Source organism: Mirounga leonina, unplaced genomic scaffold (assembly GCF_011800145.1).
Source record: "Mirounga leonina isolate KUSES-001 unplaced genomic scaffold, KU_Mleo_1.0 Mir_127, whole genome shotgun sequence".
Classification (NCBI taxonomy): domain Eukaryota; kingdom Metazoa; phylum Chordata; class Mammalia; order Carnivora; family Phocidae; genus Mirounga; species Mirounga leonina.
In genome coordinates, this window is record NW_023270316.1 from 63,762,569 (window position 1) to 63,789,112 (window position 26,544).

Consider the following 26,544-nt stretch of genomic DNA (forward strand, 5'->3'; position numbering starts at 1 on the left):
AAATAAATAAATAAATAAATAAATAAATAAATAAATAAATAAATAAATAAAAATTTAAAAAAAGAAAAAGAAAATCTGCAGGTTAACTCTGGAACAGAGGTGCTTATCAGAATGACAACTGATCCAGGCAAATGATGGAGGTGAAAGAAGAGAATTTGATAAGATTTAACTGGAGAATGTGACATCTAGAAGCTGTCTTTAACATGAAAAGGTGTCCAGGTGATAAAGTAGAGGACATTTCCAGCAGTGAGAACAGCTTAACTTCATGTAGTTCAGAACAGAAAAGAGGATGAGTAACAAGTTAGAGGCTGGAGTATGGAAAGTGTTTATACCACGACAGACTTTATGTGCTATTCAAAATTCAAATTTTGAATGTTATCATATTGAATAGTGTCAGATTGACTTCTTTGTGATTACTCAGGCAGCAGTTTTGAGAGTCGTTTAGAATAGGAACAATCAATTAACCTGGGGTGCAAGGACTGCTAGAATGATGAAGGATAGGATTCATGGATGTAGGATTATTTAAAATTGTACGTGAAATGTCCCGTGTACTTGTTTATGTTCCTATTGTAGACAAAATGTTCTTTACTCTCACTGGAGAAAGAGCTCTTTGTTTCCAATAAATGTCAAGACCCATTGGATTAAGGGAAATGCATTAGGAGTCAAGGAGACCATTTAGGTGGCTGTGCCCGTACTGCAGGAAATAAATGATCAGGGTCTAAGCGAAACAAATGACAACACGGAGCACTTTTTTTTGGTGGAGGGAGAGACGTGGGAAGGAAGCAGGTAAAGGATATCCGTGTTGACCTGCTGAATTTGAGATTCCTGCGAGATCTGCAATTAGACCTGCAATAAACACTTAGATATATCTCTCTGGAGTCTTTTAGAAAGAACTGGATTGGGAAAATATATTTTGGATTCATGAGAATACACATTGCAGTCGAATCCTTGAAGTTGGGTGTGCAAAAACGAAGTGGTGTAAATTACCTGGTATTATATCCTGAGGTGCTTTGTTAACCAAGGTACATTTTTTTCCTTCTGCTTACCCCTTAACTGTGGGTCATACTCCAGGGCTATTTTCTTTCTCTTCCTTTTCTTCTCTGCCCTGAGGATTCTTGCTTTTGTTTTAGGTGTCAGCTTAAGACTTATTTCCTTTATTAATGTTCCTTTCTCTCAAAGTAAATGAAGCCTGAAGGAAGTGAATTGTATTCTCTAGAATGCCTTGGCATTTATTTGTTAACTTCTTACTTTGACAATGGCTTTAAGATTTTTACTTGCTTTTACGGTTGGCATGTGAAACTGAGCATGAACTTCTCTTAATACCCATCCTTTAGAGATGAGGGAGATGGTATAGTTTCCCCAGGGAGCTAATCTGCAGAAAATTGTTTGCCACAGTTTTGAACATCTATGAATAAGTTTTGTTAGGACACATAGTACAGATTTCTTATTTCTTATTTTTTGTTTATTATTGCACACTGAGAACATCAAACTCTTATTGAGGATAAATTTAAACAAAGGGCTTGAAGGAAGAAAGCATAAACATGTTTCCTTAAACTACTGAAACAAGAAGTTGCATGAAAAAATAAATACAGATAACATAGAGATTTGACAGTAATGACTTGGAAAAATATTTCAAACACTTAAAAAGATATATAAACTTGATTTTTACCATTCTTTTATCCTTTGCCAGTAAAATTAGATGGCATGTAAAATGTTTGTTTGGGGTAATAACTTGAAGTATCAATCTCTAGATCCCACTTTTCCTCCCTTGGGACCATTTCCCACCCAGATCACATAGGGCAAAGACACTACCACTATTACCAAGGAGAAGGCCCATTGGAGATCTTCCTAAGAATGATGAAACTTGAGTTAGGAGATCTAGAATGTCTCTGTATCCTCCAGTTATTAGAAAAAGTCCTTTTCTTCCTATTTCTTAATTGTCCTTTTCCTTGTATTTCTTATATTTATATAGATGAGGAAGGTTTTTCCATGAAGGGGAGTCCCCAGTATAATCCATAATAAAGGTAGGAGGTGTCTTCACTTCTTATCTCAATTGTGCTGACTGGCAGAACTGATAAATACATTTGGAATTCCTAAGTCTTGGGGATATAGCAGAAAAGATATGGCAATGTAACATAGGGAACTGGAAAAGAATATGGATTATTTTCATTTTTTATTTGATATTTGGGATTTTTGGTTTCTTCTGACCTTAGGGAAGATGCTGAAAGGTACATGAGACATGGATTGACTTATCAGCTCCCCAAAAGGCTACACAGTAAAACCATTAAGTCTTCCCAAAGAGGCTATGAAGTGGCTTGCTGGCTAAGCATAGGAAGGAGGAATGTGTTATTTCCAAATTCAGGGAGCATTGGAGAAAGTGTCCCAATTTAGTGCTTGTAGACTCTTCAATATGTATAAATATAGAGCCAGGAGTTACACACTTGCAGAAGCAAACTTTAGTTGGGGTAAGAACATAAGCTACAGTGGAAAAGCACCAGTGGAAAAATGAACACAAACTAGCATGCAACCTCATGTTTTTCACCTGCAACCTGTTTAAGTAGACTTTTCTTCCTTCTCAGTTGCTGTCACAATGAAGTAAAGAACAAATGTTAAGCCTCTTTTGTGATTCCTCAGAATTTACATAGTAATCACAAGAAGGGGAAGCTCAGAAATATTTTTTTTTAAATTGAGGTATAATTGACATGTAATGTTGTATTAATTTCAGATATATGACAGGATTTGGCATTTGTGTCTACTGTGAAATGATTAACTCCAATAAAACTAGTTAGCATCTGTTACCATACATAGTTACAAATTTTTTTTCTGCTAATGAGAACTTTTAAGATCTACTCTCTCAGGGGAAAAAAAAAAGATCTAGTCTCTTAGCAACTTTCAAATATGCAGTACAGTATTAACTATAGTCACAATGCTATACATCATATCCCCATGGCTTATTTATTTTATAATCCCCCTTAACTATTTCACCCCCCCAACCCCCACCTCTGATAACCACCAATCTGGTTCTGTATTTATGAGCTTTTTTTTTTTTTTAGATTTTGCATATGAGTGAGATGATACGGTATTTGTCTTTGTCTGACTTATTTAACTTAGCATAATGCCTTCAAGGTCCATCCATTCTGTCGCCAAATGGCAAGATTTCATTATTTTTAATGGCAGAGTAATATTTCATTGCACCTTTGCAGAAACAGTCTTGCTCAGATTGGATAATCTCAATTGACCTATCTTCAAATTCACTGATTTTTTTCTTTTGCCAGCTCAACTCTGCCAGTGAGCCCATCTGGTGATTTTTTTTTTTTTCAGTTGTCTAGAATTTCTATTTGTTTCTTTCTCCTTTTTGATTTTTCCTATTTGATGAGAGATATCCTCCTGATATTTGCCTTTAGTTCTTTAGACATATTTTCTTTTTTTTATGAATTGAATACATTTAGAATAAATGATTTCAAGTCTTTGTTTAAAGCTTTCAGGGACCATTTCTATTGACTTTTTTTTTTTTCCTGGTACATGGGCTATATTCCCTTGTCCTTTGAATATCTCATGAGTTTTGTTGAAACCTAGACATTTTTATTTTATTTTATTTCTATTTATTTATTTATTTATTTATTTATTTTAAAGATTTTATTTATTTATTCATGACAAACAGAGAGAGAGAGAGAGGCAGAGGGAGAAGCAGGCTCCCAAGGAGCAGGGAGCCCGATGCGGGACTCGATCCCAGGACCCCGAGATCATGACCTGAGCCGAAGGCAGATGCTTAACCATCTGAGCCACCCAGGCGCCCGAAACCTAGACATTTTTAATAATAAATTTGGCAACACTGGAAACCAGGTTTCTATTTTTCCCATGGTTTGTTGTTGCTGTTCATTGTTGTGGTTATGATTGTTGTTTTTGCTGTTGTTTCCTTAGTGACTATTCTAGATTAATTCTGTAAAGTTTATTTTCTTTGTCACTTTGTGACCACTGAAATCTCTGTTTACTTAGGTTATTGGTCAGCTCATGAGTAGATAGAGATTTCCTTAAATGGCTATAACCATAAGTCTCCTAATCTCTGCTGAGGGGCTTGTGTCTGTTTAAAATCTGCCTTGTTCTTTAATTTCTGCTTGTGTAGAGATTTGAGGTCAATGAAGGGTGAGCCTTTAGGGCATTGTTAGGTCTCCCTCAGAGCCAGGGGTATGTACACAAATCTCTAAATCTAAATAGCATAGTGATTTGAAGTAAACCAGTATCCATTTTTAAACTACATGAACAAGTTCTTTAGCCATTGGAAATTAAAAAAAAATTTTTTTTTAACTTTTGGCACTCTTACTTCTATTTCACTTATATTAAAGAATGTTAGCCAATGCAATATAAGTTCGTGCTGGGAAGTCTTTTATTGATCATTTGTCATATACCCATCTAACATAAACATGCATATATATCGAAATGACTTTCCTAAATTTCTCTGCAAACATACAGCTCTAAGTTAAAATTTTTCTTCTGAACTGATGCAAGTAGTAAATAATTAGTGGAAATGATAAAAAAAATACATTAAAAACTTCAATAAATACAAATTAAGTGAAAGTTTTATTGACTATATGCTTTTTAATGAAACAAATGAGGCTTTCTTTTCCAATTTTTTACATATTCATAGATAAATATTATAGTATTACAATATTACACCATCACAAATAAACATGCAAACAAGTTCAATAAATATTTTAAAAACACTGAAAACTAAATTATGACAAGTATTGTGTTAGAGAGACTACCAAAAGCAGTCAGGATTAAAATTTTTTACATCTAATATGATCCATCACCCATTTTGTAAGTAATACAAAGGTTAATTCATATGTCCTTTCTCATTATTTAATAATACCATATAATGTATATCTAAAAATTACTAGTTATTGATAAAGCAAATGGCATGATAAAAGGCATATTACTTCAGTAAGTGTGTACGAGCATTGTGTGTATGTTTACCAAATTATGTTGTTCTGCATTTGGGAATAATGTAAAAAAAGTATTATGTATTAAAATTAGGAATAACTATAATATTTTTATTAAACATCATGATAAAATTTTCCTGTTTGTTTAGTGAAATGTATGTTTGTCTCTCTCTCCATCTACATACACATATATAAATACAACATACATATTTATGCATACAGACATATTGCTGCTAAAACCAATTGATTCAGAAGCTACAATGTAATGTTATCTTTATTTTAAATTTGTAGAAAACATTAAACATTTTATCAGAAATAAGATTAGACCTGACTCCAATTGGAATAAATACCTCATAATACAATTTTTTAAAATAGGTTTTAACTATCTCATTGAATAATGCATGTCAAATATGAAGAACAATCAGAATAGCTGAAGCTAATTGCTTATATTTAGAAGTATTTTCAAAAAAAATAGTTTTTTTTTTTAAGATTTTATTTATTTATCTGAGAGAGAGAGAGCATGAGAGGGGGAGGGTCGGAGGGAGAGGAAGAAGCGGACTCCCTGCTGAGCAGGGACGCCCCCCCCCCACTGTGGGACTTGATCCCAAGACCCTGAGATTGTGACCTGAGCCAAAGGCAGACGCTTAACCGAGGTACCCCTAAAAAAAACAGCTTTAATGTTCGATAATTTTATCCATGCTCTCTTTGTTTTGCTGGGACTTTCCTTGCCTTGCATATTGATACACACACTGATCAGGCGGTTGAATAGGCTATGTCATTAAATCAGTCCTGTCCGTTGACTTTGCTCCTGTCTTCCCACTCTCCACTCTGCTTCCCCCTGCTTCAACCACTTACTCCCATACTCACATTCTTGCATAGATCTTGTCATTACCCGTAACTGCAACTGCTTTACAATCTCAATTTCACTCGTCCCATTCTCTGACCAGCTCCTCCCCCACCCTCCCTTTTTCTTCCCCAGCATATTCCCCCACCCAATCTCTCAAATTCTACAGTTCTTTAAATACAAAGGGGCCATTCATTGATCTTATTACCTTTTTATTCTCTCTCTCTTCTTTGATACCATTTTTGTCTTCCTGTCTAACTTAAATCCCACAGTTGATCATTATAGTCAGTCTGCTGTATTTACACCCTACACCCTTGTCCTTCTCTCATTTCATTAGACTTGCTCATCAAAACCACAACCCCAGTTAAAAGCAAAAGTCTACCTATTGTGCACTTGCATCCATGCAACTAAATGTGACTGGAGAAACCCCCACAGCCACCATGACCATTCTGAGTTTAAATTCATCACTATTGACCTCTACTGGTTTCTTTAAGTCTCAGACAATTATTCCATATTTCCTAGTTCACGGACTCCTTTTCCTAGAGAACTGGTTTACAACCACTTCTCCCATGTCATTTACAACGCCTCCTCCCCAGTCTTCCCTCTCAGCCACTGATCTTGCTTTCTCCTTTCTCAGAACATATAAGCTCTCAGAAAAGAACACCCACCTATTAGTGTTTGCACATACCTTCCTGCCTCCTGTACTATAGGTGAAAATATTCATAGGCCTGTTTAAAATCAATCCTCACATTGTGCACTGAGCCCTGGCCCCCTGTTGCATCCAAGGAGATCAGCCCAGCAATTCTTCCTCTTATTCTTAAATCTGTAGTGTTCCATTAGTCCCATTAGTGTAAAGGGATGCTGTTCTCTCTCCAGGTTGAAAAGAACCTTCTTTTGACTTTACTTCTATACCAGCTACTGCCCCAGAAGCGCGGGTTTTCTGCTCCTCAAATATAACAAGGCAGTCTTTAACTTAGGGTGGGGTACTGTTTTCTCGGCCTTGAATTCCCTTCGCCTACACTTCAGAATGTTTGGCTTCTTCTAAATTTAGATACAATGCATTTTAAAGTCTCTATCAGTAAAGAGACCAGTCATAACCTTCCAATTTAAAGCAACTTCTCTGTTAATCTATCACAAAACCATGTTTATTCACCCTGATTTAATTAGGGCATTTTTCACTATCTCATATGTTGCTTGCATACTCACGTGTTGGTCTGTCTTTTCTCTCTACGTCATAAACTCCACTGGAGTAGATATATTACCTGTCTGTTCTCTACTATGTACCTAGGAAAATGTTTCTCAACTTAAAAAAAATTGCATTCCATATACAGTCTTTTAAGATATTTTGTCTTTATCATCCCCACCCTGTGAAATTTTAATACCACAATGTGTTCTGGTCCTTTAGAGGATTACAAATTATATAATACCTAAGGTTTTTTTGTCTTCTACCCTCCAGACCAAAATTTGCCTCCGTCAGTGTATGTATTATAAATATAATCCATTTTAATTATTTTTTAAAACATTCCCTTGAGAGAAGGAAACCCTCATTTCAAAAGCGAATATATAGAAGCTTATTCAGTACAGAATTATTGAGCAATCATAATGTCTAAAGTAGCAGAGAATGATGGCAGGGTTGCAAATAGTAATGCTGAAATCTTGTGAGAGAGACCAGCCCAGCACATAAGCAACTGAGTACAATATAGGATAGGATAAAGTAAGTGCAGAATAGAGGCTTAACTGTGAATTGTGCATGACTGTTGAATCTCAGATCTGTACCTCTGAAACAAATAATGCAATATATGTTAAGAAAAAAAAAAAGAAGAAGAAGGTAGCAGGAGGGGAAGAATGAAGCGGGGGAAATCAGAGGGGTAGACGAACCATGAGAGACGATGGACTCTGAAAAAGAAACTGAGGATTCTAGAGGGGAGGGAGGTGGGAGGATGGGTTCGCCTGGTGGTGGGTATTGAGGAGGGCACATTGTGCATGGAGCACTGGGTGTTATGCGCAAACAATGAATCATGGAACACTTCATCTAAAACTAATGATGTAATGTATGGGGATTAACATAAGAATAAAATAAAAAAAAAAGAATAGAGGCTTAAACATAGTTCTGAGGGACTGAAGGGGAAGAAGAGATAAACTCACAAGGATAAAGAAATACCTAACGGAGGATAAAGCAGATGAGAAGAATTTCACTAGACAAGAAAATGGACTTTTCTTGGACAAGAACGAGAGTCTTGAGGTCCTTAGACCCTGCTTTGAGAAACTTTGCACCAGCAAATAAAGAGAAAGAAGGACTTTGTGTTGGCAATGATCTTCTTCTGAATGTTATTCTGTTGGCACTAGTGAATCTTTGAAAGTTAAACTACACAGAGATTCAAAAAATATAAGAAGAAATTGTCACTCTAGTTTTTGTAGCCTCTTTTAGAATGAGAAAATCTGTTGCTACTTAGCATTTCATATTTAGGCTTCCACATTGCCACCAGATTAATTTACCTAAAAAGCACATCCAACCATGGCTGCTCTCTGTTTAAAAGGACTCAGTGATTTCTCAGCACATGCCAGAAAAGAGTATTAGTTCCGGAGCTGGGAGAAGGTTCTTATTCTCTGTCGTTAGTCCCTCTTTTACTTGTTCAATTTTATCACTTATCGTCCCGTGTGCCTCAAACTCTAAAATAGTTTTTTTCGTATAGAATAGAAATAGTAATAGTAAAATACTAAAATAAAAAATAGTAATTTCTTATAGTTTGCAACCTTGGAGCTTGCTAATTTCCATCTAATTTTCCAGGTAAGACAGCTCTGTAAGTTCTATTTAATAGAGAAAATCAATATACCCTTCAATACTGTCCTCTAAAGAGTAACTTCGGTAGCAAGAGGGTCTTTTATAAACATATCAGAGGCTTGGAGTAGAGAGTGATGCCTGTTCTCTGATTTAAGCTGGATTAACTCTAAAAGGTATTTACATTTTTCTTTCATATATGACTAAGATATCATTTTTACTTTGAAAACGTATGAAGTATGATTATTTTTATAAGAGATTGTTCACTTTCTTAACATCTCTTTCAATTGTGAAATATAACATACTCATGGCAGATTAAATACCACTTAAACACTTTGAAGAACAATTAGAATGCTACTAGAACCACCACCAAGGTTGATAACATAATAGTAACACTCTTGAGCACCTTGAGTCCCTTTCCTCTGTCAATCTTGGATTCTGCAATATTTCTCTTAACTTCCTTTACGTTTTTAGTTTCCATGTATGAACTTATAAATATATAGTCTTTAGTTTTGCTAGATTTTGCAATTCATATAAACGCAGTCATGCAATAAATATCCTTATGTTGGGTTTCTCTTGCTCAGAGAGGTTTGTGAGGTTCATCCAGGCTGTTCCGTGTAACTGTCTTCATTCTTTCTCATTGCTCTAGAGCATCCAATTGTGTGAATATGCCATAATTTATTTATGCATACCTCTGTTGATGGATTTGGGGGGTGTTTCCAGTTTTTGGCTATGATAGTACTATAATGAAGATTTGTGCATGTCTTTATAGAGGAATGTAAATATTCATCTTGGAGTGGAATTTTCTAGATCATAGGCCATACACATGTTTAGCCTTAGTAGGTACTGTTAATTTCCCAAAACTGTTGAACTAATATACGCTCCCACAAAGCAGTGTGTGAGAATTCCAGTAGTCCACATGTACTATTGTCTGTATTTTTAGTTTTACTCATTCTGGTCAGTGTGTAGTTGTAATCACAGTGTGGTTTTAAATTGAATTATTTCACTCTTGGCTAGAGAAGTTGAGGAACTATTCATATTTATAGCCATTTGGACACCCTCTTTTGTGAAGTTCCAGCTCAAGTCTTTTGCCAATTTTTCATATTGAGTATATGTCTTATCCTTATTGATTTTCTTTAATGTATGCTTGTTTTTATTTTTATTGATTTGTTCTGCTGTTCTATATTATTTCCCTGTGTTTAATTTCTTTGAGTTGAATTTGCTGCTCTTTTACTGTGCTTCTCAAAATTGAAGCTTACATCACTAATTTTCAATATTTCTTCTTTATAATATATTCATTTATTTTTAGACACTTTTGCAATATTCCCTTTGCTGTATTTTTATTATCATGATATTACACTGTTTCCTATATCTTCTGAGATTATTCTTTTGATCCATTAATTATTTAGAAGTATGTTATTTAACTTACAAATGTTTAGAGATTTTCTAGTGTTTTTCTGTTCTGTTCTTCTAGATTAATTCCATTGTAATCAGAGATTTCGGTTGTTTGAAATTTATTGAGTCTTCCTTTATTCCCCAATTTGTGGTCTATTTTTGTCTGTGCCTTATACACACTTGAAAATGGGTATACTTGAGATTGTTGCTTTCTTAAAGCATCCTTTTATGTAGTTGTAAGTAGGATTTTCTCTGTCTTTGGTATTAAGTGGTTTGCTATGATGAACCTCAGTGTTTTGTTCTTTTGAATTACCAAGATTTTGAACCCAGTCATTGGTGTCATTAATCAGCTTTGGGAAATGATTGCCCTTATGTATTCAATACTGCTCCTGAACCACTCTGTCTTGCTTTTCTTCTGTGGTTCCAGTTACACACGTATTTTGACTATATCGTACAAATCTCAGGCTATCTTCTGTCTTAGAATTTTTATTTTTTCTATTTTTCAGTTCTTCTATCTTCTCTTACCTGGAATCCAATGTCACTTATTCTGTCTTCTGCTGTGTCCAGTCTGCTGTTTTTAATTTCAGGCACTTTTTATAATTTCAGGTTGCCAATTTTATTCTGTTTTAGAGAGTCTTACTTTCTCTTTATTCTCATTTTTTCCCATTAATTTCATCTACCTCTTCCTCTATTTACTTTAACATATTAATCAGAGTTAATTTTAAATTCTTATTCCACAGGCTTCCAGTTTTGGAATGAGTAATTCACAGGAATAAAAGGCACAGCATAAAGAATGCAGTCAATGATACTGTAACAGCGATGTAACAGGATGGGTGGTTGGCACACTTGTGGTGAGCACAGCATGACTTGTCAATCACCAAGTTGCACACCTGAAACTGATGTAACCTTGTGTGTCAACTCTACTCAAAAAGTAAGTAAATAAATAATATATATAGTATATAAGTATACATCTATTTTTTAACTCTATGCCACATACATTGTTTAAGGAATTATAGAGAGAGTAATCAAGTGTTATTTTTCCCTAGGTATAGTTCACACTTTCCTCTGTTAGGCAGATATGATAATGTTGTGACTACATCCATGTCATTATAATTGTGTTGTCAGGGCAAGGTGGTGGTTTAGTTAGACTCAAGTGACATCTGTCTTTATTCACCTCTGATCTTTCCCTCTAGCAAGACTTTGTCTCCTTAAAACTCTAGGTCTGTGAGATATTTCCTTCTGTTTTTCCTGCACAACCTCAGCTTGGGTATGCCCCACATGGGCTTCATAGAAAAACCGGTAGTTCCTGCCTCTTCCACCATGAAAGTTGTGGCCTTTGAATGTTTTAAGTTAGCTTTTAAGCCACTCATACATGTGGACTCAAAATGCGGCAAATACTGAGGGAGAGAATGCTCATGGATTTGTTGCAATTCCCTCTAGTGTGACTTTGTCTCGGTAGCATGTTCAGACCATCTCCAGAACACTTAATTTTTTTGGCCATAATACTTGTAGTATTTCATGATTTTGGAGAGATCTGTGACATATAGAGAAAAAGTATTGGATCTCTGGAAGTACCTAGAGGATGGTTATAGCAACAGATACGTAGAATCCTGCAGAAAGGTCATGCCTCAAGACAGTGGGGGATTTGGCCCTACCTTGTAGGTTCACACTCCCCCTCTCCTGTGACATTTCAGACTCAGCAAATGTCCCTTTGGTAAAATAAGCAATTTATTTGAGCATCCTTTAAGTTTCAACCCAAATAACCATCAAAATCTCAACTGTTTTGTCTTCTTTTTAGAATATTTCTTTGCCAACAAAAAGCTTGGGGTGCCTGGGTGGCTCAGATGGTTAAGCGTCTGCCTTCGGCTCAGGTCATGATCCCAGGGTCCTGGAATCGAGCCCCACATCAGGCCTGACTCAGCGGGGAGTCTGCTTCTTCCTCTCCCTCTGCCTCTCCCACTGCTCATGCGCTCTCTCTCTCTGTATCTCTGTGTCTCAAATGAATAAATAAAATCTTAAAAAAAAACCAAAAAACAAAAACCTTGATCATGCCCAGGCATGGCAGATTTGCACAGGAAATAAAAGAGCCAGAGGTGCGTGGGTGGCTCAGTCAGTTAAGCATCCGACTTGACTCTTGATCTCAGCTCAGGTCTCAATCTCAAGGTAAAGGGCCAGTAGTTATCAGCTCATGTAAGAAAGTATTTTCCTTGTTTGGTAAGGTCATCTAGTGCTTTCTGATTCCACAGCTCTATGATGGCTCTAAAATATCATTTAAAAATTTCCAAAGTTTTATACAAACTTGTTACTAAGGGGAAGACTACCACTATCTAATACATTCTACCAAGAAAGTGAAATTCTCAGCCATTTACATTTTAAGACTTTTATTGAAAATAGTTTTAGACTTACAAATAGCTGAAAATGGTAGCATAATTCCCCTACCTTTCACCCAGGTTTCTCTAATGGTAACATCTTACATGAGCAATGTAAAATGAGCTAACCCAGGGAATTAACATGAATATGGTATTATTAACTACTTATAGACCTTCTTCAAATTTTGCCAGTTGTCCTACTAATGCATTTTCTTGTCCAACATCCAGAACGTGAAGTTTCATTTAGTTGTCAAGTCTCCTTAACCTCTTCAAGTCTGTGACAATTCTGGAGTGTTTCTCTGACTTTCATGGCTTTGATAATTTTGAGGAGTACTGCACAGTTATTTTGTAGAATGCCCCTCAATTTGTCATTTTGTGTTCTGATGATTAGATTGAAGTAATACATTTTTGGTAAAACTACAGATGTGATATTGTAAACTTCTTAGGGTATCGTGCGTGATAATAAAATAAAGATTTTTATTTGTTTTAGTTAGATTTATAGAAATATAACTCACCTGAAGTAAAATTCACCCTCTTTAGTGTACAGTTCTATGAGCTTTGACAAATGTTTATGGCTGGCCAGCCAGCAGAACTGTTCAGACATGGAAGAGTTTTACCACTTTCAAAAATTCTCCTGCCCCATGGGGCGCCTGGGTGGCTCAGTTGGTTAAGCGACTGCCTTCGACTCAGGTCATGATCCTGGAGTCCCGGGATCGAGTCCCACATCGACTCCCACATCGAGTCCCACATCGACTCCCACATCGAGTCCCACATTGAGTCCCACATCGAGTCCCACATCGAGTCCCACATCGGGCTCCCTGCTCGGCAGGGGGTCTGCTTCTCCCTCTGCCCTCTTCCCTCTCATGCTCTCTGTCTCTCATTCTCTCCCTCTCAAATAAATAAATAAAATCTTTAAAAAAAAAATTCTCCTGCCCCTTTATTGCCAAATACTCTACCCCTCATTCTCCAGCAACCATTGATATGTTTTCTGTACCTATGTCTTGCCTTTTCTAAAGATAATATAAATGGAATCATACAGCATATAGTCTTTTAGGGTTTTTTTTTTTTTTTAAGATTTATTTATTTATTTTAGAGAGAGAGGGAGGGTGTCTCAAACAGACTTCATGCTGAGCAGAAGACCCCGATGTAGAGCTCCATCTCAGGACCCTGAGATGAGGACCTGAGCTGAAACCAAGAGCCAGTTGCTTAACCGATTGTGCTACCCAGGTGCTCCATTCAGGGTTTTTTTCTTTAACTTAGCTTAGTATATTTTAGATTCATCCATGTTGTGTGTACTGCTATTCCATTATGAAGTTGTACCATAGTTTGTTTATTCCTTGACTAGTTGAAAAACCTCTGAGTTGTTTCTAGTTTTTGGTGATTCTAAATAAATAAGAAACTTTGCATGTATCAGATTTAACTTTATAAATATTTCATATTTTCCTCATTTTGAATTATTTCATTTAAGTTAGTTGTAGTTTTAATAAAGTTCATTTTTCCTAGCAGCCTTAGAGATTCATGCATGAATGCATAATAAATGCTATCTCTCTCTTATACAGATCTCTATAGTCATGCAAGTGAAACTAACTTCAGAGCATAATTAATTAAACTTATTGTAACTTATAACATAGTACCCATTTAATGATTTTGCTAGGATGCAAGATATAGAATGCAAATTTTTCATACTCAAGGTGTGTGACAATATTGTTCTCAGGGGACCCACTGAATAAGAAACACTGCCAGAGAGAGAAAAGTAAAAAAATAAGACTAAAATTGATGAACTGAAAATCAGCAATTTAAAGAAGTATTTATCGGTTCACTGGAACTAGACTGATATCCAGAAGGTGACATTTAAATTGCTATCCTAGTCAAGGAAAGTGTATGTCTACTTTTTTATAAAATGGATAAGTACTTCATCCTAAAGTAAGAAAAATTCATTCGTTGGGTAATTTGCATTTATTAAACATTTGTAAGTGAAGAATAGAAACCAGAATGATTGATGAAAAATAATAATATGCATTGTATCCAATCTCTCAAATAGACATTGTGTTTGAAATATGCAGGACTTTTGATAAAATTGAATAAAAGGCATCAGCTGAGTGGTGGAATATTTATATCTGTGATGCTTAAGATTTATACTTGGAATTCTTTCACCATTAATGCAATTTTACTAATTCTAAATGGTGATTTCATATTTTTCTAAACATAAGCTGATATTTATAATGGATTGTCAAGGCTATCTTTTTCAAACTAGTGGTGCTTATAGAATGAGGTTTTTTTTTTTAATTAAAAAAAACCCACAAACCTGACTTCAAGGATTATTGACCAAATCAAGTTCATTTACCTCCTCTACATTTCAGTTACCCTCCAATTTGGTTAAAATAACACATTTATTACCATTTGAAAGTGTTTCACGTATAGTATGCCAATCTCTGACCACAAAATCTTCAGATTTTCCGCTTTCCAGATACATCTTTACCAATGTATTTCCCCTTACAGTGTTCTTATTTATCAGGTTGGCTTTATCATGTACTCTGCTCTTCCTTCCTCCTTCCTTCCTTCTCAATTTTCAGACTTCATCACTTGACTTGTGTTGAAAATGTTAAAGTTCTATTTATGCATTATTAGTCATATAGTATTATTGATTGGATAATTGCTAAGATACTATCTTAATTGAACTCTGATTGCCACCTTTAACCTTAGAGGTTATTTTTAATCCTACTTAAGTCTTACAATATTAATTTAAAGAATCTTACATAATTTTAAATGAATTTTATTTACAACAATTTGTTTAGTAATCCATAAGTATATTAAAGATATGATCCTTCCATTCTTCCTTAATAAGGTGAACTGTGGGACTCAAAAAGAAAAAAAAAAAAAAGAAACAAACGAAGAAACTGGAGGATGCCAGAGGAAAGCAGTATCAGGTCTGTGTATATTCCAAGCCATCCTCTTAGTCATTAAATTTGGAAACAGAACGAAAATAAGTCAAATATGAGTGAAACGGTCAAACAGTTAACTAAGAATTTGGGGGAGCACATTCTTTTATTTTTTTAAGGCCCTCAGCCCTTAAAGAACATTGCTTATTTTCATGTCAAGATTAAATTATACTTTACTCTTTTGCTTCCCTTTGTTTTTCAATTCTCATAGTTCTTTTTGTGCCACAAAAATTCAGATCATCTTGGGGTGCCTGGGTGGCTCAGTTGGTTGGGCAGCTCCCTTCAGCTCAGGTCATGATCCTGGGGTCCTGGGATCGAGCCCCGCATCAGACTTCCTGCTCAGTAGGGATCCTGCTTTTTTTTCTCTCTCTGTCTCCCTCTGCCCCTCCCCACTGCTCATTCTCTCGCTCTCTCTCAAATGAATAAAACCTTTTTAAAAAGTTCAAATCATCTATAGATGGTTAATTACTCCATATATAAGAATGTTTTGCATAAGGTGATATTAGGAAAACTGTAGAAGGTCTGAATAACAATGAATGTGGTGAAATGCTAGCATACGAGAATTTTACTTTTGCAAATGTTAATAACTTTGCCATTAAAAAAATGCTGGAGTGCTGGTCTTGGCTTCCATATGCTGTTAGAAGTTTTCCAGATGTCTGAGAAATATAATACCATTCATTTAAATCTCTCTATAGTTAAGCCATCTGGTACAGTTAAGTACCAGAAGCTTTACAATTATTCACAATTCTGTTACATAGAATGCCATTTTTGCTATTGGGGAATAAACTGATGTCACAGAATGCTGTTAGTAAATCTGAACAAGTTCTCCCATGATGGAGATAGACATTGATGTTCCTATTAAGATGTTGTATTAGTTATGACTGCCTACATTCGTCAGCACAATGTTGTAAATGGGATGATATTCTAAACATCCACAATTACACTGACATTTGGATTCCACATATTTTGTAATATGGTCATTTTACTGTAATATGACATATGCTGTTACATCCTTTGGTAGAAATCATGGTCTTACCTATAATCTGTGGTGCTGTTACCAGAAAAAGATTCAGGATTTGAGTGAGTCTTCAAAAACTTATGCATGTTGCATTCTAATAGCTTCATCAGTGTGGAAGGGACAAGAGCATCAGAAATTCAATCCAGCTGGAATAAATGATACAAATATATCCTCCCTATTGTCTGAATGTTGTCACAGGCTAGGGAGTACCCTATATTTGATGCTAGTTCTTCTTCACTTCTGGAATTATCACGGTCAGAGTAGGATTTAAACATTAATTTAGTAAATCTTTACTGGGCATGTAAAATGTTCCGGGAGCTCTTTTAGCCATGTTAAGGCTTACAAAGTTGAATAAAGTGTAATTCTACCTTTAAGGAGCATGATTCAGTCTCACTGTTGTTATTGATCACTTTTTTTGTTGGCTTTGTGAGTTTCTGTTTGCTTACAGCCTGACAGATGCCTCTGAGGGAACAAATCCCCAGAATCAGGTGGTAAAAGCTTTAAACTTCCGTATGTTCTTAAAACACACATTAATAAACATTTATGGAATACTTTTAATGTGTAAATTTCCCAGCATTGAAAAAATAAATAAAAGAGGAAAAATATCCTTAAAAAATTGGGGGGTTAGTAAAAATTATGGAAATGTAAACAAACTATAAAGTAAAATAATAATACGTGTTAATAATACAAGACAGGTAGCTTGTGTCTTGGGAGCACATTGGCAGGAATGCCCATTCTGAAATTGTTTGGAGAGATTTTTCTAGAGAAAGAAATATTTGAGCCCATTCTTGAAAAGTGGCTTCATATCTGTTCTCAGCTGAGAAAAGAATAATTTCCATGTATACGGAAAACTAGAACTGAGTTGTATGATCACATAAGAACTCCAGCAAGCATGATGTATCAGAGCTTTTGAGTCTTTGCATCAAAGTGGAAGATTGTTGACCTATCCCCAAGAATGTCATCTAGAAGTTGCCTAAACTCTCATGAGTTTTTAAAAGTTTTAACAAACATAACAATATTTGGAAAAATCGGAGTTACTATTTATTATATCCCTGTGCTGACACTTGATATGGGCTCAGCTCAGTGCTTTGACCTGCATCTTAGAAGTTAAGACTTTTATCTTGGTGATCCCCTCAATCTCAAGGTTTCTAAACTACCCAATATCTCCTTCCAGATCTCAATCATGTACTTCTAATGACAACCATTTATGAGTAAGGTTATGTACTAAGGACTGAGAATGTCCAAAGGGTAAGGATATGGTCCCTCATTCCTGAGGGATTGAGAATGTAATTGGGGAGATAGAATATTTACATGAAGAATAGCAACCTACATTTAAAACAGCAAACCTATGGTGAGTTTTGTGACAAATGAAGCAGAGAGACTATTAAGTGCCCTAGATTTTCAGAGGAGTAGCAATCCATGAAAACTAAAGAAATAAAATAAGCTCCTGGCAGAACTTGGAAGATAAGATTTAGAAAGAAAAAAAATTCCAAGCTTACTTTAAGGCCAAATTTTGAGAGAGAGGAAGAAATGAGTATGTATGTACTCAAGGAATGATGAGTAGACATCTTTGCAACAGTGGAGACTCGGTTAAAAAGTGCAATAACATTAAAAAGATAGATACAGGCCATGATGTGCAAACCTTTGAACTTTGTCTCACACAAGAAAGAGACAAACAGAAGCTTGAGAACAGGGTGATGGCGTATCCAAAGTAGTACGGGTCGGGGCGGGGGGCGGCTAGATTAAAAGAGGGGTTTGGCTGTCAGAGCCTACGTATCAAATAGGAATAAAGACCCAACTAGGATACTGTCTAGAGAACACAAAAGATGTCAGTGGGAGAGCCATTACAGAGATTCAGCAGTATCCCATACCTGGTCCTCTCCTCCTCTACTTCATCTTTATGCAAAATGTGGAAGTTCTTCGACCTGTTTACTCAGGCCTGCTCTCTGCTCTTTACTAATATATTTATGATGATATCAAGTCAGCATCCTTCTTTCAGAGCAAAATGATTGCCTATTAATAAGAGCCCACAAAAGTACACTTTTTAATCCAAAAAAGTAATATGAACAGCAGAACTGCAGGTCTTGGGACAAGTCTGGGAGGAGATTTTGAATTGAGATCAGTAGGGCTGTTTGCTTTGGTGAAGTAGACTCTGACATGGAAATTTGTTTTTATATGACAAAATGGTCAACATAAAGAGAATAGCACAAATCTCAGAAAGATGACAAATAACACTAGGAAATACTGATAAGTACAACCAATGCATAATGAGTCTCTGTATGGTTCCCTTTTCTTTGTTTGATAAAACTAAAATATTGGAAAGAATATATTTTAGTAAGAATTTAAATGAAAAAAGTTATGAAAGACAAAATAAAATCTCAATAAAATAAAAGATTATGGAACAAGAAAGGATAGCAAATATACAAATAACTTTCCATTACATTGCAGAATGAACAAGGCTAAAAATACAAATACGTGGCCGTATCCAAAGAGAAAAATGAGGTTTTGATTAAGCTAAACACAAGATGCATAATGTCTATCTCATCCTTGGACACAACCAAGCACCCTCTGGAGGCATGATAAATATTGTTTGAACTTAACCAATCCACCTTTTAAAATACAGTCGCTTACATATCATTCAAAATGTAAATATATATTCTAATGATTAGAAAGAAATGATGGAGATCATGTAGTCCAATGACTTCATTTCACAGATGAAAAGTGGAGACCCTGGAAGTTCAAGTGACTTGACTGATATCGTAGAACTAGCTAGGGAATGAGACAGTAGTCCTGACCCCCCAGCAACCACTGCAGAAACAGTCTCTCCTTGTATCTCATCTGTTATTGTTGCCCCTGATTGATAATGTGCTGACTCTAACTCTCTACCATTCAAAGCCAAGTTCTATATTTCATTTTTTTCTCAGAATGCCCTTCCTGACTGTAGTAGGCAGGATAATGAATGGATGTTTGTATCAGAATCTCCAGAACCTGTGAGTATGTCACCTTGCATGGCAAAAGGCACTTTGAAGACATGATCCAATCAAGGATCTTCAGATAAGATTATCCCGAGTTAGCAGAGGACTCATATGAGTCCTTTAAATGGGGAAGACAAGACCATTGCTGTCTTTCAAGATGGAAGGGGACCATAAATCAAGGAGTGTGAGAAGCCTCTAGATGCCGGAAGAGACAAGGGAATGGATGGTCCTCTAAACCTACAGGAGGAACGCAGCCCCACCAACACCTTGATTTTACCCCAGTGAGACCCATTTTGAACGTCTGACTTCAGAAATACAAGATAATAAATGTGTGTGATTTTAAGCCACAAAGTCTGTGGTAATTTGTTACAGCAGCAACAGGAAGCTAATACTAGTGACTATTCTAGCTTTCAGGTCATTTAATCATACATAAACTTTTCATTATCTGTTTTTAGTTTTTAATTCAAGGAATGTTCTACAAATAAGTAACGGGTTCTTCAAAGCTGATGCCCCTGTCACATAGACCTGGATACTCTCCTATTTCTAAAATTAGCCATCTGTGCCCTTGGGCAAGTTACTTAACCTTTTGCTGTTTTAATTTCCTAACTATAAAATGGTTATTATAAAACCTTATCTTGAGGAATTTTGCGAGGATTAGCAATAATAAATCCATTCCAATTAAAATTCTATGACTGGCATGTTGAAAGTGTTTAAACACATCCATTAATGTAAAGTTAATTGTACTAAATAACTAATACACATATTTTAAACTAACAAATTAACCAAAATCATGCTAATTGGTTTGTGAAACATAAAAAATCCTAAATAACTAGAAATAATATCATATTAGCCTTCAGTATGACCATTATTTTTCTTCTATGTATTGCCTGTAAACTTGATTATGGTTTTATTCTATGGACCCAACCCTAGGGTTGGAGAGGTTGTTGGGACAAAGGTGGAAACTCTAATGGGATGTGAATGGGAGAGAGTATGTTACATATATCTCAACATTTATAGGAGTTACATATTGGCAGTGATTTCCTGTATCTAGACTATTCCCCTAGCCTTTAACAATTGCTGCCATACATTGCTACCAATTTTTACATGTGAATATCCTGGGTCCACTGATAGATGTAATATATGTATAGATGCTATGCTATGTAGGCTAATAGAGATATAGAAAGAGCTTTAGGTTGGTAATTAAAACTGGGTTTGAGGGCATCTGGGTGGCTCAGTCCATTTCAGTCCATTAAGTATCTGCCTTCGGCTCAGGTCATGACCCCAGGGTCCTGGGATCAACCCAAGCGTCAGGCTCCCTGCTCAGCGGGGAGTCTGCTTCTCCCTCTCCCTCTGCCCTGCTGCTCATGCATGCGCTCTCTCTCTCTCTCTCTCTCTCTCTCGCTCTCTTGCTTTCTCTCTCTCTCCCTCTCTCACAAATAAGTAAGTAAAATCTTAAAAAAAAACTGGGTTTGAATCTGACTCTTACTTACTAGATGTATAAACTTAGGTCATTTAATTAACATATGAATTAAAATGAGAACTTTGAACATGCAGAGTAGATGAGAGACTGTATGTGAGAACATTGCTGTAGCAGAGCCCAGTACACAGAATGTTTCCATAAATACTACTTTTTTTTCTCTTTGAAGATTGGGCATTATACTTCTTTTGATTCCTTACTGTCTCTCCTTCTGATAAGCTTCTAAGAAACTCCAAATAAGTATTTTTTACAACTGAGAATTATGACATATTTAATTAAGATAATAAAATAAATAAATCACCATGGAATATATTTTAATAGTAAGAAAGACATAGTGGAAAGTCTACATTTTGTAGACTTGTTTTGTCGACACTCAATAATTATTATATATTCAGGTCCAGATACCCTTTGAAATTCTGATATATTGTACTTTTCCTCAAAATGTACTTCAACACAGGGAATTTACATAGGGCCTGGAAATATGGTGTTTAGAAAATCTGCTTTTTCATTTAATCTTTAAAATGAAATTATATATAATAAAAATTTGTTAAAGTGTAGCTTTAAATGAAGAAGCAGAGAGATTAAGGCATTTAATTTCAAAACATCATCTCATATTGCCTGGCAAACAGTTTCTATCTCTAGTTCCTCCCCAATCGAAACTAATCTTGCTAGGTTAAAACGAAGGCCCTTTTCTGTTAAGCTCATTTTCATGTTGAAAAAATGTCTAATGACTTCCTATTGCCTAGAGGGTTAAACCCAAACTTCTCTGCTTAGCGCTCAGATTCCTACACATTTATACGCCCAATTCGTCTTTCTGGCCATATTTACAACTATTCTACTATGAAATGTACACACTGTAGTGTGTGTTCTGGACAGCAGGCAAGTGACCTCTTCTCCTTCCCTAATTCAGAAACTTCCTGTCTCTGTGATTTTTGTACCGGAGCTCTCCCCATTTGGAGTTTTAACTCTTTTTTCCCCTTAGAATCAATGTGTTTGTTAAGATGACAAGTTCCATTTCTTCCCTACAGTCTTTCTTGAATCCTTTGAGATGAGATTCACACTTCAGTTGTAGTTCTGTAGAATCTAAGAATCTGTCTTGTAGGCATTATATCCTGCCTAGTGTTCTAGGCTTAGTAATTTTATCTCATCATGCCCCCTCCACTGGGTATTCACCACAGATGATGGAGGTGAAGAAGTCATCTTTGTATCTCATTGACTACATTGTACAGCACCTTGCTCATAGTTGTAATCCAATAATTCATTTAAAGATATAATAAATATTTTTGAGTGTCCACTATGTGGTAAATGAGAAAGCAGATGTCGGGACACAGAGATTAGTAAAGTTTTTGCTGCTCTGGTCAGATCTCCTTCATCCTCCATCACTGCATGATGGCTGGCAAGGACTCACAGCTACTCTCTCCTCTTGAGAATTGCCCTGGAGTACCTGGCCTAACAGGCAATAACTGACTGGCCCAGATGCCAATGGCTCAAAATGAGTCCAATTTTGTGGTATGATCCATGCTCCAGAGCTCACTGTCGGTTCGGCCTGCAGGATGACTCCCGGCACAGATGACATCCTTACTTAGCTCTTTTTCTTGTCCTATCATACCTCCTTCACATCCTTTCTTCTGAGACTGTTTCCTTAATAAACCATGTGTATCTGCATTCCTTCTCAGGCTCTCAGATGATCCAAACTGAAACAAAGTTGCATTAGTGTCATTCCCAATAGCCAAGAAACCCAACAACCTGTGTCCTTCAATGGATGAATGGATAAAGAAGACGTATAGAAGATATATACAATGGAATACATGATATCACTTATAGATGGAATCTAAAAAAGACAAACTCAGAGAAACAGAAAGTGGAATTATGGTTACCAGAAGTTGAGGGATGAGGGAAATTAACCAAAAACTACAGAATTTCAGGTCTAAGATGAACAAGTTCTGGGATCTAATGTACAACATGGTGATTATAGCTAAAAATAGTGTATCATGTACTTAAAAATTGCTAAGAAAGTAGATCTTACATGTTCTCACCACAAAAAAGAAATGATAATTATGTGGCAGGATGAAGGTATTACTAATACTGTGCTGGTAATCATCTGGCAATCTGTAAATGTATTAAATGAACATATTGTGCACCTTAAACTTACACAATGTTTATTCCAATTATATCCCCATAAATCTGTAATGGTTTTTGTTTTGTTTTGTTTTTCAAAAAATACTGCATCTTCCTTAAGCAGGCCATAGTCTAGTAAAAGGCACAGCTGTGCAGAATTATTCGTATCTCCAAATGATGAGCTCCCATGAACTGGTTTATATGGTTGCACCAGAACAGAGCAACCACCTGTCTGTATCTGGCGGTGTCACAGAAGGCTTCGCTGAAGAAAGACCTTAAGGATAGCCTTGAAGTCATTCTAAGAGTATGCCAGGTAAAGCAATGGGAAAGGAAGCAAACATACCTGAATAGAGAACACCTGGTTTCCAATGTGAGTTGACTCCTCTTTCTTTTTTCGTCTGCTGTGGGGAAACTTCTCTCTAGCTAACAGTCTCCCTTGCTACAAGAGTCAATTTTCTCCCAGACACTAGATTTTTGAAAACGCAGGCCAAGAAATTATTGATTTCCTCTTGCTACTGTTCACTCAAGGCCCGTCTCCCACCATTCAATGTGGCAGAAACAGAATTTTTAGGACTTGGGAGCATTGACCACTGTATCTTCAGGGCCGAATGTTCTTCCTGGTATGTAAACTGTTGATCAGTACATGATTGATAGGCAATGAATCTGAAAATAATAGGTCAGAGCCAGATTGAAGGACCATGTGTTTGAGGCCAGAGGGGATGAACTGATCCTAGAAGCTCCCTGAGGTTTTTAGGCAGTTTTGTCTTTCTGCGAATGATGGGCTGTAGAAAGGGAAAGCTTGCCCTGAAGAGATTAATAATTATCTACTTTTCCCTGAGTATTTACTATATGCCAGAAACTATACAAAGTGCTTTATATGGATAATGCTATTTAATCTTCATAGCAACACACTGACATAAATACCAACATTCTTCCTCGTTTTACAAGAAACCATTTGAAGGATGTAAAACAGGGATACATTTGATACATTCTGATTCATGAACATCTTTCTGTCTCCTGCATGGTGAAAGCTCACAGGAGGCAAGAGTGAAAGCACAGACACCCAGCAGGAGGCCTTTCAACAGATCAGGGGAGAGATGATGTCGGCTTGGACCACCAGTATAGCAATAAGGAATAACTAAATTCCGGATAGACAGTATTTTGAAGTTGGAGTTAACAGGTTTACTGATGCTTTGGATAGCAGGTGTAAGAATGAGAAAGGGATGATACCGCAGGTTTATTTATTTATTTTTTTCCTGAGCAACAAGGTGAATAGTACTGCCATTTACTGAGCCAGAAACGACTAAATGAGGAGCAGATTTGCTGGGAGTGGAGATTGAAAGTTCTATTTTTAACATGTGAATTTTGAGATGCCTTTTAGATTCAAATGGAGATGTTGAATAGGCAGTTGGATATCCGGGCCTGACATTCAGAAGAGAGGGAAGGCGGGAGATATACATTTGAGAGTTAACATAAGGTGGATATTTAAAGATATGGCTCTAGATGGGACCACTTAGGAGTGAGTGTCGAGAAGCAAGAATAAAGTAATGAAGGCTGAGTTCTGTGACATTCCCATAATGAAATGTCAGGAAGAGAAGACACCAGAAATTGACACTGTGGAGGAATATAGCAGGTGAGTGTGTGTAGTCCTAGAAGAGTTTTGAAAAGGAAAAAAGAGATGAATTGTTTTAACAAAATTAAGTAAGATACAAGTACCTATAATCATATACACTCCCTCTTTCTTCAGGGGGCTATTCCAGAGATAGGTAATTTTTCAACAAATCAATATTGAACAATACATCTTTAAATAGAATATGCCCAGAACTTTACCTGGCTCTGTCTTTAAATTGATGCAAATTTTACATTGTAACCTAGTCTCTGGAGAACAGAGTGCACTCTGAAGAATTCTAAGCAGCACTGAAGAAGTTAATTTCGTCAATAAGGAATGATGCGAGTTTAAGATGACAGTTGGCCAAGGACCCAAATTCTCTCACCAGAAATACACTTCTATGTGTGAAGTTACTCAGAACAATATTCCCAAAGAATAAGAGTGAGCAAAACAATGCTTTATATAAACACTGAACTTTACTGACAAAACCTTATGTAGAACTCTACAAATTTGGTTAAATAAAATAGATTTCTTTGTTGTAAGCTACAGGCAATCCAGAATCTAGAAGGGAAGCCCATACCTGAGTCTTGAGCACAACCCAAGGCAAGGGAAATTTAAACAATGCCGGCTGATGAGGACGCCTAAACTTGCTCAGCTACATGGAAGCAGATTAGTCCAGAGGAGGAGAGAGAGTTTTCCTGGTTTTGCCTCAAGAAGAATGAGATTATAAAACATAGCTTATTTTTTCTGATTCCGTGCAGAAAACCCACCAAAATGGAGACAGAACAGAAAAAAAGAGATATGCCTGAGCTTTTCTTCCCCAGAAAAAGAAGTTCTTTTCCCCTTATTACTCTGGACCCAGAGTTCTTCCTCATTCCCAACTGGATGCTAAAGGATCTCTTCTCCCTACACAACATAGGTAAGCTGTGGAGAATGGAGGGGGGTACATATTAGAACCATCAGGTATACATTTCATTCACCCACATCTAGTCTTCCCCCCAGGGCTTAATGTGCGAGTATGATACCACACTGAATCTACAACATTATAAGTGTTAGTAATTTTCCTGGGGTGTGCTCTGCTAAGTGAATAGCAAGCCAGGTGTTTTGGGATACTTACCTCCTCACATTTCTGAGTGTGTATACTATTAACTTGAACTTTCCTGCCCCCTGAAGCAAGGACTGAACGAAGGGGATTTGAGGACACTCACAATTATCCATTTTCCCCCTTTCTTTGTTTTCTCCTCCAGCTATATCACAAGGGTTTTCGAATTCTCTGCTCTATCTATGAAAGACACTTTCTTCATAGCCTCCTTTTCCTTACTCTATAGACTTCCTATCTCCAGAATGATCCACTTTCTCCTTACTGTAAATCTCATGATTTGGCTTAATATTGGTAAGTCTACAAGATAGAAAAACAATTTCATTAATGGAAAAAATACATATAACAACCTTGTGATTTTTTAAAATATGGTTTTGTTTTCTACCTTTTTAAAGGGGAAAAAAAATCCTACTTGTCTGGGCCTCAACTTTTTCATCTATAAAATGAAAGAATGAGAACAGATGATCTCTAGGTTAATTTTTCTTAATAATTCAAATTTTATAAATCAATTTCATTGGCGGAGTGCAACAAGAAAGTAAATTTAGTCTAGTGAATATACTAGAAAGGGTAAAATTAGACCTAGTATTTTAGGCAAAACAAATGTTAATGAAGTAGTCTTTGTTAAGTCATAAATATTTGTATCTGAGAAATTAACAAGGTGCCTTCAAGAGTTAAAGACAGAGCGATGAAGCACTTTATATAATTTTTAATAGCAGATTTGGAGGAACAAAAACCTGCCAAATTGTATCTTGGAGTCCCACAGAATCTACTCATCTCCCCATAAAAATTTCCAATCTAATGTGGTTGCCTAGCTGAAAGCAGAAAATCAATATCTTTATTTTTCCACAGTTTTATGGTATTGTTCTTTTCCCATCTGTACATCCATGGTACTATTCACAATGCTGGCATCCTCCCATTAGGTATTCATAAATCAACTGAATTTCAGTGAAAAATCATCAAAAACAGCATTACTTTTTTCCAA